Below are 12,865 nucleotides of genomic sequence, written 5' to 3' on the forward strand. Positions count from 1 at the left end.
GAGCAAGCGAACTGCTTTTCTCAAGCAGGTTGTCGGGACCCCGTCCCCGCCCTCAACGTCTGAGCTTAGAATGTCTTTGTAGGTGTCCGTGAGGGCGGTGGTGGAGGGAGGAACCAATTCAAGGAGACCTGGAACCTCCTGCCTCGTTTCGGGAGGTGCCAGCTTGGCTCGAGCAGCTTGGGTGGGAGGATGGAGGGGGGAGAAAGGACAGCCTCTGCACCCTCAACCACCCGTCTCTGCCCCCAGTGTCCTGCAGAGGTACCTCTAGGACACCCCTGTAAGGCCCTGCACTCAAGCCTGCTGGGCGGCAAGGAGTTGGATAAACCAGTCCCCACTAAGGTGTCAGTGGCTGACTCCCTGATCCCTGTGTCATAGGTTCCTTGCACGAAGGGAACTTTATCAGTTGGAAGTTGGAGTCACGGTGGAATGTTGGGCTCTGTGACTGGCAGGTGGGATACTGTTTGGGGGTCTTTCTTCCTCTCTTCACACCTCCCTGGGTCCTGGGGATACAGTACTGGCTCTTCTCATAGGTCTACCTGGGATGGGGCAGGATTTGAATCTTAGCCCCATGGCTCCCCTCTGTGGGATCCCTCAGGCAAGGTCCTCAACTCTGTGCCTCTCTTTTTCCCATCTGTAAATGGGCACAGGAGTCCCTCGCTCACAGGGCGGCTGTGAGGGCTCAGTGCCTGGCATTCAGCCAGTGTTCACGCCCTGCCCCTCTTTCTGGTGGACGGGGCTCCCCCTACCCCACCCTTTCCCCAGAGCCTCGGGTCCTCCCTACCGCACCCCTCCTCCTGCTGCCCCAAACGACATTGCCCCTGACAGAGCTTCTAGGGCTTGGCTCTGACACCGGGCTCTGATACCAGAAGGTCTAGAGGGGGTGAAGGAGTCCCTAAGAGACCAGAGACCAAGTTCCCAGGTACAGATGGAGGTTGGAGGTGTCCGTGCAGGGTGGTTTCTGCCCAGTTGGGGGCAGCAGAGGGCAGCAAGTGACTGCCTGGACGGCAGCTCCCAGAGGAGAGTGGAGATCCCAGGGGTTTGTGTGCCCCCACCCCGACCTTGGGGCCATGGGGGTCCAGCTACACAGGCTGCAGAGCTTACTGCCGGGTAGAGGGAACAGCTCACATCAGGAGCGCCTGTAGGCCGCTGGGCCTGGCACTGTCGGCTGAGCCGACTGGGCTGGGTTGACCAGGGAGCTGGGGGACCTCTGAAAGGGGACCCTCATCAGGGACATGGAGGGGGGCAAGATCTGGAGCTGAGGCAGCCTTCCAGCAGGAGGAAGGGGGTTGAGGGGCCCAGTGTGTAGGCTGGCACTGTCTCTGCACCGCGGTCGCCAGGCTGGACCAACAGACCCTCCATCACGGTTGTCCTCTGATGAAGTCCGGCTGACCTGGGTTCGAATCTAGGCTCTGCCAGCTCCTTGCTGTCTGCAGGAGGGCACAAGGAGGCAGGGGTGGGGCAGTCATAAAACCTGTTTTACACAGTCCGCTGGGTCAGGCCCTCTCCTGAGCCCTCACTGGGTAGCATCTCATGATACCATGAGGCAGATAACACAAATCCCACTTTGTTTAAAGTGACAAAACCAAGGCAGCCGGAGAGTGAAGAACTTGCTGAAGCTCACTCAGCTCGAGAGCCTAGATAGTGAAGGTCTCACAGCGCCTGGCCCACAGCACGCAGCTCAGTCTCTGCTGGCCAGTGTTGTTATTCTTTCCATTTTATAGATGAGAACACTGAGGCCCTGAGAGGGGAGGTTGTTCCAGGCCACACAGCCAATCGGGGACAGAGCTGGCACTCAGCCTCATCTTGTTCTGCCCCTGCCTTCAGCTGGCCTGGCCCTCACAGGTCAGAAGCTGCCTGTGCAGGGCAGACACGCTGGGTGGGAGGGACCTGCTCCCCTCTTCCCACCCCACCCTGTGTGGCCCCTGTAGGCCTTCCCCTCTCCTAGGGGACCCAGGAAACTGGGTGTGAGGGGCAGGGCTCAGAGGCCTTTGTTCCCACCCCACCCCCATATGAAAATGCAGTGATCGCCTCTATCACATCCGGTGGCGTTTGGGTTGGATCGCAGACATAATTATGTCCGAATCTTCGGGTGGGAATTGTTTCCAAAGCCAGGAGGCCCTCCTTGGAGGCGGCAGCAATGGCATCTCTTTCCGACACAAGGCCCTGCGTGGGGATGAGTAACTTTTCCCATGGAATTGCTTGAAGACCATCTAAAATGAGCCATGATTGTTACTGCCCCGCTCCAGTGCCTTCGATGGCTGCCAGGGAGTGGAATCCAGCTCCCCTGCTGGCATCGAGGCCCCCAGGCCTGTCCCGGCATCCGTATAGGCTGGTCCTTCTGCCCACGCTTCCTCCCCATTTCCGTTCCTCCAGAGCTCCTTCCCTCCCCTGTGCTCCGCCACAGACTCCTGCAGACTTCCCCTCCCCAGGCTCCAGAACTTAGACGCTGTGACTTAACCGGACATGGTGACTTTCTCAAGGTGACTGTTTCTGATTTCTCTGAGCCCCAGGCACCGGGGCAGGGCCTCACCTGTCGCAGGCACCCGAGTGGTTTGTGGGGTGAAGGTATGTGAGAGACGCAGGGAGTGAATTCATCCAGTGAGTGAGGGCGGGGTGAGGAGAGGCGGTGTGTTTCCGCCTCCTTCCTCTTGAGAGCCCACTGCATCTCTGAGGCGGAGTGGCCACCCCCGTGGGAGGAGGTCAGCACAAGTCACCCAGACCACCGCTGTCTTGCCTTGAAATTGACCTTGCCTCCACCCCATGATCCCTCAGGGGCAGGACGCCCAGGTGAGCCTGGCTTGCAGACGGTAAATCAACCCAGGAGGAGAAATAGCCTATAAAATCCTCTCCGCAAATGGTGTGTTTTGTATCCTGCAGTGACAAGGGCTTTTGAAAGCACTGCTCACTCAGGTGGATTTATGGAGCTGCCGCCCACCTCTCCCCTCTCCCTGCCGCTAGCATTCACTGGTCTCTGGGGCTGGAGCACCCTGGGGTCCTGGTGTTCCCTGGTGGCTCCTGGTCCAGGGAGAGATGGGATAGCTCCTCTTCCCCGCCGTGATGCTCTGGGGCTATCCCCGCCCAGCTAAGTGCCTGGGAGGGCAGGGTGGTGCAGTCTGACCCAGCAGAAGCTCCCTGTGGCCCAGCACAGGGCCTGAAGTCCCACCGTTAGCACCCTTCCTTCAGGCAAGCTGTTGTCTCCAGAAGGTCCCCTTGTTGTCACCGGCAAATGGGTCACCAAGGAGGGGAAGGATGGCATGCCCAAGCTGGAAAGGGAGTTAGAGATCATCTAGACCAATCCTCTCATTGTACGGATGGGGAAACTGAGTCACAGAGAGGCTAAGGTGCTTGCTCACAGCCTCATAGTGCAGTAGCGGAATTATGGAAGGTCTTGGGCTCTGGTGCAGACCACCTGGGTTGAGCCCAGCTCTGCCACTTCCTGGCTGTGTGGCCTTGTGCAAGTAGCTTAATGTCTCTGAACCTCCATTTTCTCATCTGCACATTGGGCTCTGAGAATTAAACAAGGTAAGTCATGTAAAGCTCTAATACAGTGCCTGAAGCTTAGACAGAGCTTAATAAATACACCTGGCTTGCTCTTATTAACGCGTTGGAATAGTTCTCATTATTGTTAATAGCAGAGCTAGGCTTTGAACCCAGATTTCTTGAGTCTGCGCATGGTTTTCTTGCCACTTCTGCCAGGCAGCCCCTGGTGAGAGTGTTCATTCACGCAGAGTGCACAGAGCATAGGACAGGGTTGTTCTAATGGGGGATAAGCAGTGAGTCACCCTGGGAAGACTGGCCTGGTGCCGGGGCCTCAGTGACAGGGCCTGGAGGGAGGCAGAAGGAGACAGTAGAGAGCCTGCTGCAGGGGTGTGGCTCCCTGATGGAGCTGGTTTTCCCCCAGCCATGTGGCCCTCGTGCTGGACTCCCTGCCCCGAGGTCAGGACTGGCTGAGGGCTTAAAGAGCTGATGAAGTGTGTGTGCCCATCCTGACCTCTGGGGTGGGCTCACGAGGAGGCTAAGGCAAGCGTTGGCCAGCCAGAGGATTTATGGGAGTGAGTCACTCCCTGGCTGCTCTGGGTTATCACATCCCTGCTCGAGACCTTAGGAATGAGTGTCTGATTTCTGTTAACTGATGCCACTCAGTCCTGGGCACTGGCAGGTACCAGGAGGGTCTCTCTGTTGTCCTTATTTCCCCCTCCCACCTTCACGCCCCCACCTGCTTCCCAACTGCGTGACCCCTCCTCCCTCCTCTAGACTCTCAGGGTTTCTAATGGGCCCCCTTGACCTGGGTGTCCCCTGCTTTGGGAAGGGGGTTGTATGTCCCGTGTCATGAGCCTGGGCTCGGGTGTGTAACTTGGAGGTCGCTGGGACCTGTGATCACTCCGGGGCCCTCCAGGTCAGCCAGACCCGCTGCTGTCCTACCTCTTCAATCTTTGCCTGTGCTGTGATTCTGCCTGGAATATCCCTGTACGGCTGCCCTGCCCCACATGATCTCAGCAAGCCCACCTGCTGCCTCACCTTCAGTGTTTCTATTATGCCTTCAAAAGCTGCCTCCTCCAGCAAGTCCACCCAGATTGACCCCAAGTGGAATCCCTTAAAAGGCCTCCCAGAGCACATTCTCTGCCTTTCTCCTTTTTCTTTTTTATTTGTTTATTCATTTAGGAAGTATTTACGGAATGCCTGCCAGGTGTCCAGCACTGGAGACCCAGGCCGCAATGGCCCCCACAGTCCTGTAAGGGAGGAAGGCATGAAACAAATGCATGTACAACTACAACTGTGATAGGTCTGCAGGGAGATATGGCCCAATCCGAGGGCATCTGGGAGGCCCCTGAGGAGAAGACTGAAGAGAGACTGAAGGGTGTGCAGGGCCTGCCGGGCAAAGGGGGACTCTGTTCTAGGCAGTGGCAGTAGCCTGGGCCAAGGCCCTGTGGCAGAAGGAGCTGGCAGTTCCAAAAGTGCCGCTGAAGCCACTGGGGCTGGAGACCAGGAGGGAGATCATGAGGGGTCTTAGGCCTCACCAAGGAGCTAGGCCTTCATCCCAGGAGCCCAGGGGTGGAGCTGGTCCACGGCAGGGTCTCATCTGGTTTTCCAAGTGTCCCTCTGGAGGCTCTCGGAGAACGAACAGGGAAGGGTGACAGGGTTGGGGACAGCCAAAGCAGCGAGGCGGCTCCCACAGGTGCCTCGGAACGGCCTGGGCCGCCTCTCCAGCTGGACCATGGGACCCCTGAAGGCAGAGAGCTAGCGCTTCTTGGGGCTCAGCACATGGCGAGGCTCAGGAAACACGCCCTGCGTGAGCCATTGACCAGCCCCCTTCTCCATCACAGGAGCTTTGGGTCCTAGAAGTTGCTTCTGTAAGCTGCTGCCTTCTGTTTCCTCCTGGCTAATGGCTGGGCCGTCCCCTGGTGACCGAGCAAAGTCTGAGCAATAAAAACAATGACGATGACGGTCATGATGACAGTAGCTAATATTTTTACTGTGTGCCGGGAAATAGGCTAAGTTCTTTCCATGCATGATCTCACTGACTCGTTACCACAGTCTATGAGGTAGCTACTATAGTCCCCGTTCTATAGAAGAGGAAACAGGCTCGGACAGTTAGGGCAATGGCCTAAGGCCCACAGTCGTTAAGTGGTGGAACTCTCTACTACCATGCCTCTTGGGGGAGGGCGAGGAAAGGTATTTGCATTTTACCCAGGGATTCCTAGACGTCAAGGTAATCCTAGGACCTAAAGAGGTGTGTCAAATGGTGGTGTTTCAGGTGTGGTGATGGGCAGAAGGAGAGATGTTTGGGGCAGGCGTCTCCAGTTCTGGGTAGGGGTGAGGCCCTGCAGAGCAACCTGCCAGGCCTCAAGGCACCCAGAAACCACACATTTAGGGAGCTGTGAAGACAGTTTTCAGGGTGTGAGAGAAGCAAGTATGTCGTCCTCAGAGATTGGCACAAAGTGAGGCCCTGCCTGCAGAGCAGGTGAAATTGTGGTGGCAGCAACGTGGAGCCATTTTCTCCCCGGCGGCCCAAGATGTGGGCTTGTGGCTCTTTGAGCTTACCCGGCCACTCTCCCTTCCTGCCGTGGCTGTGAACGTGAGCGCGTGTGGGCCGGTGTGTCTGGCCTGGGCGTCAGCGTAACTCTGTAAGTACCTGATGACGGTTGAATATATGTGTAAATTTGTGAGCCTGTCTCAGTATATTTGTATGTTTATCTGTGGGTTTCATGGTTGTGTATGTGTGTATTTGTGTGTGCGCTGGTCAGTGTGCACCTGTGTGTTTAGGTGTGTGTATCTGGTGGTGCTAGGGAGACCTGTTATGTTTATACATGCATTTCTTTGTGGCCATGTCCCTCCCCCACATGTGCACCATCCATGTCCTTGAACCTGGGTGTGTTTCGCTCCCTGGGTACTTCTCCATGTGAATATGTGTGGGTGTAGCTATCCGGGCAATATTTTAATGCAAGAGTGATCCTTGAGTGTCAGGCTCCAGCCCCCTCTCGGTCCTCACGGCCAGTGAATTGGTTCTCTTTGTGTGATCTGAGGAGTCCGGCTACCTTCTCCGGGTAAGGTGGAGTGTGGAGGTCTTATGTTCAAAGGAGCGCCGTCATGGGCTTAGTGAGGGTTCTGTGCACTTAGGGTGGCCTGTGAGTAGGTGGCCACTGGGAAGGCACCAACTTGATCCTGGCTTAAAATTCCTCCCACCTTTCACCTGTCACAGTGTCTGACATTCCACCATTACTGAGTTATTTCCCAACTGGGACCTGCTTTGGTGGTGCGTAGCTCCCAGGGGAGGAGGCCAGGGAGGCCTGGCAGCTTGCTGAGGGTAGAGCCCCAGGATAGGGGAAGAGGGCAGGAGGAGTTGTGCATCTGAAGGACTCGAGCAAAGCCACAGAAATTGCTGGTACTGTTAGTGCCATACGTGGGAGAGCCCAGCTGTGAAAGGCAGCTGCTCTAGCTTTAGAGAATCATCAAATACCAGCACTGGAAAGGAGCTTGGTGATCACCCAACCCAGGCCCTCAGAGTACAGATGGGAAGACCGAGGCCTGGAAAGAGGAAACATGGGGAGCCTGGGAGGTTCTGGAAGCATTCTGGCATTGCAAAGAGCACCGGGCAAGGAGAAAGGGGACCTAGGTTCTGCCATGGGTCTGCCACTGCCCTGCTCAGTGACTCTGGGGAAGTCCCCCTGCCCTCTGGGCCTCGGGTGCCTTATCTGTATCATGTGGGCATTGGCCTGGCTGCCGGCTCTGGGCACTCCCAGCTCTCACGCTGCTATCTTAGAATAACATAGGACTCCTCACCACCACCAGCCCCTTCCTGGAGCCTCTGCCAGGGTAGAGTGAGGTGTCCCTACCAGCCTGCCAAGGTGTCAGGTCTTCCTGCCAGCCTCTGAGCCCGGCAGATCTCCTCTCCTGGGGCTGAGAGAGGCGGTGATATCTGGTTGGGATCTTCCCCTCCCTTTCCTGTTTATTTAGGTGTGCTTTTGGCATTTGCACAGAGCCTCAGAAAGAAATTGAGAGACATGCCTGTTAAAAGAGCTTCCTTCTTTGAAGGATATCTGTTTGGGTGCAGGCCTTAGAAACGGCCACAAAGGAGAAGCTGGTCCGGGGCCGAGGGAGGGCCATGGGGTTCTACCTTCACCCTGAGCACTGTCTCAGGTCAGGCCCACCCACCCGTCTGCAGTGACCCAGAGTTGGTTTGTTAAAAGGGAGAAGGTGATGAAAGCAGAATTGAGGGTGCAGAACCAAACAGTTGATGGAGTTGGGGCTGGTAGAGCACCTACTATGTGCCATGCTTGGTGCTGAGTGCTTTACACTCAGGTGAGAAGGTGATCTCACTCAGGTTAGACCAGTGGTGACACGTGACTCCCAGGTGCCCAAGTGGTGTTGCTGGAATACAAACCCATGGCCCCCCAAATGCTGCCTCCTGGATGGGGAGTGATGCCTATGTGAGGATGGGACTGGGCAAGTCTCCCCTCCCTGAACTGCCAGGTCCTCACCTGTGAGCCCCAGGTGACAGCCCTGCACTCAGGGAGAAGCCCACCTTCCCTTCTTTCTTCTCTCCCCCAGGCCCAGCATGGTACCTGGGGCATGGGGAGGAGGGGCTGAACAGTCACTTCCGTTCTGGCCTTTGACACGTGTGTGTGTGTGTGTGTGTGTGTGTGGCGCATGTGTGCGTGTGTAAGAGGATCCCTGCCCTGCCTCCTCAGGGGCTAGAACTCTCCTGGTTGCAGTCCCAGCTCTACCACCTAACAGCTCTGCTACTCTCAGCACGTAGCTTACATTCTCTGAGCCTCTGTCTCCCCACTTGAAAACCCCAACCATCCTTCTGAAGCACATGTCCTCACGAGGATTTCTGAGAAGAGGCATCGGGTCCTCCTAGGCATCCCCTCTGCTCGGGCTCCGGATGTGTTCCTTGAGTGCCCCGGGCAGAGCGACCTGGCAGAGCAGGAGCCTGGAAATTGGTAATTTATCAGCATCGTCATCACATGGAATGGATTGAAATGGTGAATGGAGAAATCACGAGTCTGGAATTCTGAAAGGCCTTTGAGAAAGCTTCCCAGCACTTCCTGGAGAAGTAGCACTGAGGCCGGGGTCAGCGTGGGGGCAGAGAATAGGGATGGGGGAGCAGCCGACAACTCGGGTCCTGCAAGCCAGAGACCCCATGGGCCTCTGTCCTCCGCTCGGGACTTTTCTTGCACTTTGGTCATTGACATGGATGGAAGCCCAAGGGGCTTGGACCATTGACATGGATTAGCTGGGAGGGAGGACATCTGCATGGGCAGTGAGCTGTCACGGACGTGGGCAGAGGCTACAAGGGCTGTCCACACCCTGTCACCAAAGGGCTGGGGGTAGTGACACCAGGCAGCAGCCTCGTGCAAAAGTCCCTGGGGCCTTAGTTGACCTAAGCACAGTGGCACAGCTGCCTGAGAAGCGCAGGGGAATGGGTCTGTGTTAGCAGAGACACAGCGCGCCATCTGGGGAGGGGGCAGGCTTGGTCCCCGCGGACTGTGCAGGCGCCTTGCTGAGCTTTAGCCATCAGACCCTGCGCCAGTGAATGAAAGCAGAGGCCTCCACCTGTGCGGCTCCACCCGCCCAAGCACTTTGAACCTCCGGAGTCTCTGTGAGGTTGCTTTAGAAGAGAAGTGCTTGTTTAAAAGAGTTCAAAACTACCAAACCGAGTGATATTCTGTGGCTCCAGGATAATTTTTGCAAGCACATTCATTCATTCGCTAGGCATGACACCAGCCCTGTCCCCACTGCCCCGTTGCTTTCAAGCTCCTCCGAGAGCCCAGACAGACTTCCACCTGTGGTGGTCACATACCTCCTTGGGGCAAAAGTTGGTGGCTGTATCGGAGCCAACCTCGGTAATAATAATAATAAAGCAGGCAACTACTGTGTTTAGTTGCTTAGTATTTACCGTTTTACTGGGGATAGCTTACCTCATTTAATCCTTCCCACAACCCTATAGAGAAGGTATCATCCTCAACCCATTTTACAGATAGGGACACTGAGGCTCAGAGAGGTCCAGTAATTTTCCCACAGTTTATCTGAACTAAGATTTGAACACAAGCAGTGTGAGAGGACTTCAGCTGGCCTGAGGGGTGTGATCAGCCGGGCTGGAGTTTGTAGTCAGGGCCTCCTGGAGAAGGTGGATAAAGTCAGGCCCTGGGGGTGTGGAAGGGGAGGGGATCCAGGGCTTTGTCTGTCCTACTTAATCCTCACTGCAGCCCCCACCCAGTTCACAGAGAGGTGGGGGACCTTGCCTACCATCTCACCGCCAGGGGTCTATGGAGCTGGATTTGAGCCCCATTTGTTTGTCTGGCTCCCAGCTCTCAGCCACTGGGCTGTCAGTGGGGGTCCACGGCAGTGAGCATCGAGAACCCTGTTCTACTGAAAGAAGGGACGTGATTTGCCCACTGCCCCTCACTAAAGGTCGACTAGGGTCTAGAACAAGATTTTCTGACTTGAAGGCCAGTCATTCCCTCTTCCTGAGTTCAGGGCTGCAGCTGCCTCCAGAAATCATGTCCTGGGACCTGCCCATGAAGGCACAGGAGAAAAGGCTCGTCTCCCTTCATCCAGGGCTGGGCGAGGAGCCACCCTTGTCCCTTTACCCCAAGAAGGAGGTCAGTAAGCAAGCTATGAGGCTAAGCAGGGCAGGGAACTGGAGTCCGGGGTCTTTGATTAACCTTGCCGTGTGACCTTGGGAAAGACCTTCCCCTCTCTGCGCATTATTCACCCTTGTAATACAGTCTTTTGGATCTGAGTCCCCTTCCAGCTGTGGCTTTCTGGGATAATGAGCGTTTGTTAAGCCTGCCATATGTAGAGCCCTGAGCTGGGTCCTCTGGGGGACATAAGGTCCTCCATGGTGGATATGTTTGGTGAGGTGGGGGACAGGTGAGCTCCCTGTCCTTTTGTTATTCTGTACACTGCTCACTTCATAGTGTTCATGTCAGTCTTGGTCACTATGCCTAGCACATGGTAGGCTCTTGACAAATGGTGAATGAATGATATTATAGAGAGTTTGAGTCCCCAAGGTCATGGTCAGTTTGGGGAGGTACATTCAGAGTAGGCTTCAAGGATGCTTACAGGTAATGCTTATCAGAGGAGCATTAAGTGTAGCCTTGATGGTGGGGGTGGGGAAGACGAAGTGATACTGTCCCACTCAACCTCTTAGAAGGAAGAAAACTTTTTTTTTTAAACTCAGGAATAGGATAAAGCTGTCCATATTGCTACATAATGAGCTCCGTAAATTGTGAAACATGCTTTGTGGTTCTTTGTACCACAAGAGTGTAAAAAATTGTGAAATTTTAATCAGTGTAGAAAATAAAAACCAATAAAAAGTACAAGCTCATTGGGGGAACTTGCTTGACAACCACACCTGCGAGAGAAGAACCCATCCAAGTTAGCCAGGCGCATCCCTCCTCCCCCAACACCTGCCAAGAGGCCAAGGTTGGGAGAGCCCAGAGCTTATTCAGGGGTGCAGGTCCCTGCCTTCATGCTGTGTCTCGCAGAGAGCCTGCTGTCCCCCTGGCCCACCACCTTTTGTGGTCCCTCTGCATTAGGCCTCGTCCTGTCTGTGGGTCACCACTCTGGAAGAGGGTCCCTCCTGTAGTCCCTAACCCCTAATAGATAATTGTTAAACTTTAACTGATTAGAGTAATACCAAGCTGTAGAGGTGAGAGGCATTTGGATTCCACTGCCTGGGAAGGCCTGAAGAAGGGCCTTGAAGGATGTGCAGAATTCTGACAGGTGGCCACAGGGATAAGCCTTCTATGGATGGGAGAGATTGAGGGGGAGGAAAAAGTAGGGGCAGAAAGATGGGAAAAGGGAAAGCTTGAAGAGGGTGGGCAGGAGAGGGGGGTCCTATGGGAAAAGCTCTGACATTAGGCAGGTCTGAGAGCTGTGTGTCCTTGGGTGAGTCATTTCACCTCTCTGAGCAAGGTTTCTTCATTTGCAGAAAGGGATGTTTTTCTGTCATTTCTGTTTGTGTGGGTGACATGAGATGATGGGTACAACCAACATTTGCTCTCATCAGTCTTGGGTGCCAGGGCCATAGAGATGGACAGACCCAGTAAGGGCGTGGACTACAGCAAATGTCCAACTCTCCCCCCAGAGCAAAGAGGGCCACCAAGCCTACCCTTTATTGTGTGACGGATGAAATATGGTGTTCAGGTTGTGAACAACATTAACTCTGAAATGAGTTAATATCTCATTCCCTTCTATCCTTATATCACCTGGAATTGAGGCTGGGGTGGGTGAGTCCCCAGAATCCCTCTCAGACAACTCCACCCACAGGGAATCACTCTTCCTGCAGTTTTCCTCTCCCTCCAACTGCCTGAGGGTACCAAGTCCAGAACACCCCAGGCTGTGGCCCCTTGAGCCCCCAAATCTACCCCAGGGTAGACTGGTTCAACCTGCTGTACTGAACGCTGTCTCCTCCCTGTCTCTTCCATTAGACCCGGAGCTCTGGGGGCTGGACTCAGCTTAGGTTCCGGTCTCAGAGTCCAGCGCAGTCTGATAGATGCATGAATGGCCTAATGGGGAGGCCCCGCTGAGGTCTGTCATTCTCCTCCCGGGAGTGGACCCCTACCCGCCATGGGTCATGAATGGGCCAGCAGGCAGCAGTCTCTCTAGGGAAGATCCAGCCTTCCCTCAGACCTGGCTCCAAATCTTGAAGCACGCAGTGGGGGTACTTGGCAAACCCTTCAGCCCCTCGGCCTCTCCTTGAGCTAGATACTAGGTCACCCTGCCCCCAAGGTGGTTGCCCCTGCTGGGGTACAACGGTTCCAGGCAAAGGGCTCCACCCCGAGGGCCTGTGACAGTCACCTGCGAAAGGAAAGACGCACAGGTTAGGGGTCCAGGGTACTACCAGGAGCTGCGCTAGCCGGTCATTCCCCAGAGGACCGGACGCCTGCTCGCAGAGCCTTAGTTTCCCCCATCTGTACTACCCGGGCTGAGAACATCGACCTCGCGGGTGGAGGAAGGCGCTTTGGCAATCCAGGACCGGGAGGGGGGCGTGGACTCCTCCAGGTGGGTGGCGGTGTGTGACCTTGTTACTGTAAGAGTTGAGGAGGCTGCTGCCGCGGAGGCCCCCCGAGGGTCCCCGCCCCTGTGCAGCCCCGCCCCCTCAGCCCCCGGGGGCTCCCCCGCCCCCGCGCCCGGGGGGCTCGGGCGTCCTCGGTAGCGGCCGGCGCGGCTCGGCTCGGCGTCGCCATGGCAACAGCGGCTTAGGGGGCGGGGGCGACGTGGCTGGCTGGCTGGCTGGCTGGCTGGCTGGCTGGCTGGCGGCGCGGGGTGGGCTGGGCCGCGCTGCGCGGGCCGGACCGTCGGCGCTCGGTCGGCGGGCGGGCGGCGCGGGCCGCGAGGTGCAGGGGCCAGCCCG

The 12,865-nt window shown here is 56.2% G+C and overlaps 1 protein-coding gene across 10 annotated transcripts in view; it reads left to right on the forward strand.

Annotated features, from left to right (window-relative positions):
* Positions 1 to 12,865, forward strand: part of DAB2IP (DAB2 interacting protein) — a 165,807-nt gene that overhangs the window by 74,864 nt on the left and 78,078 nt on the right. The window lies entirely within an intron of this gene.

Source organism: Monodon monoceros, unplaced genomic scaffold, assembly GCF_005190385.1.
Source record: "Monodon monoceros isolate NGI ecotype Baffin Bay Population unplaced genomic scaffold, NGI_Narwhal_1 Super_Scaffold_5, whole genome shotgun sequence".
NCBI lineage: Eukaryota > Metazoa > Chordata > Mammalia > Artiodactyla > Monodontidae > Monodon > Monodon monoceros.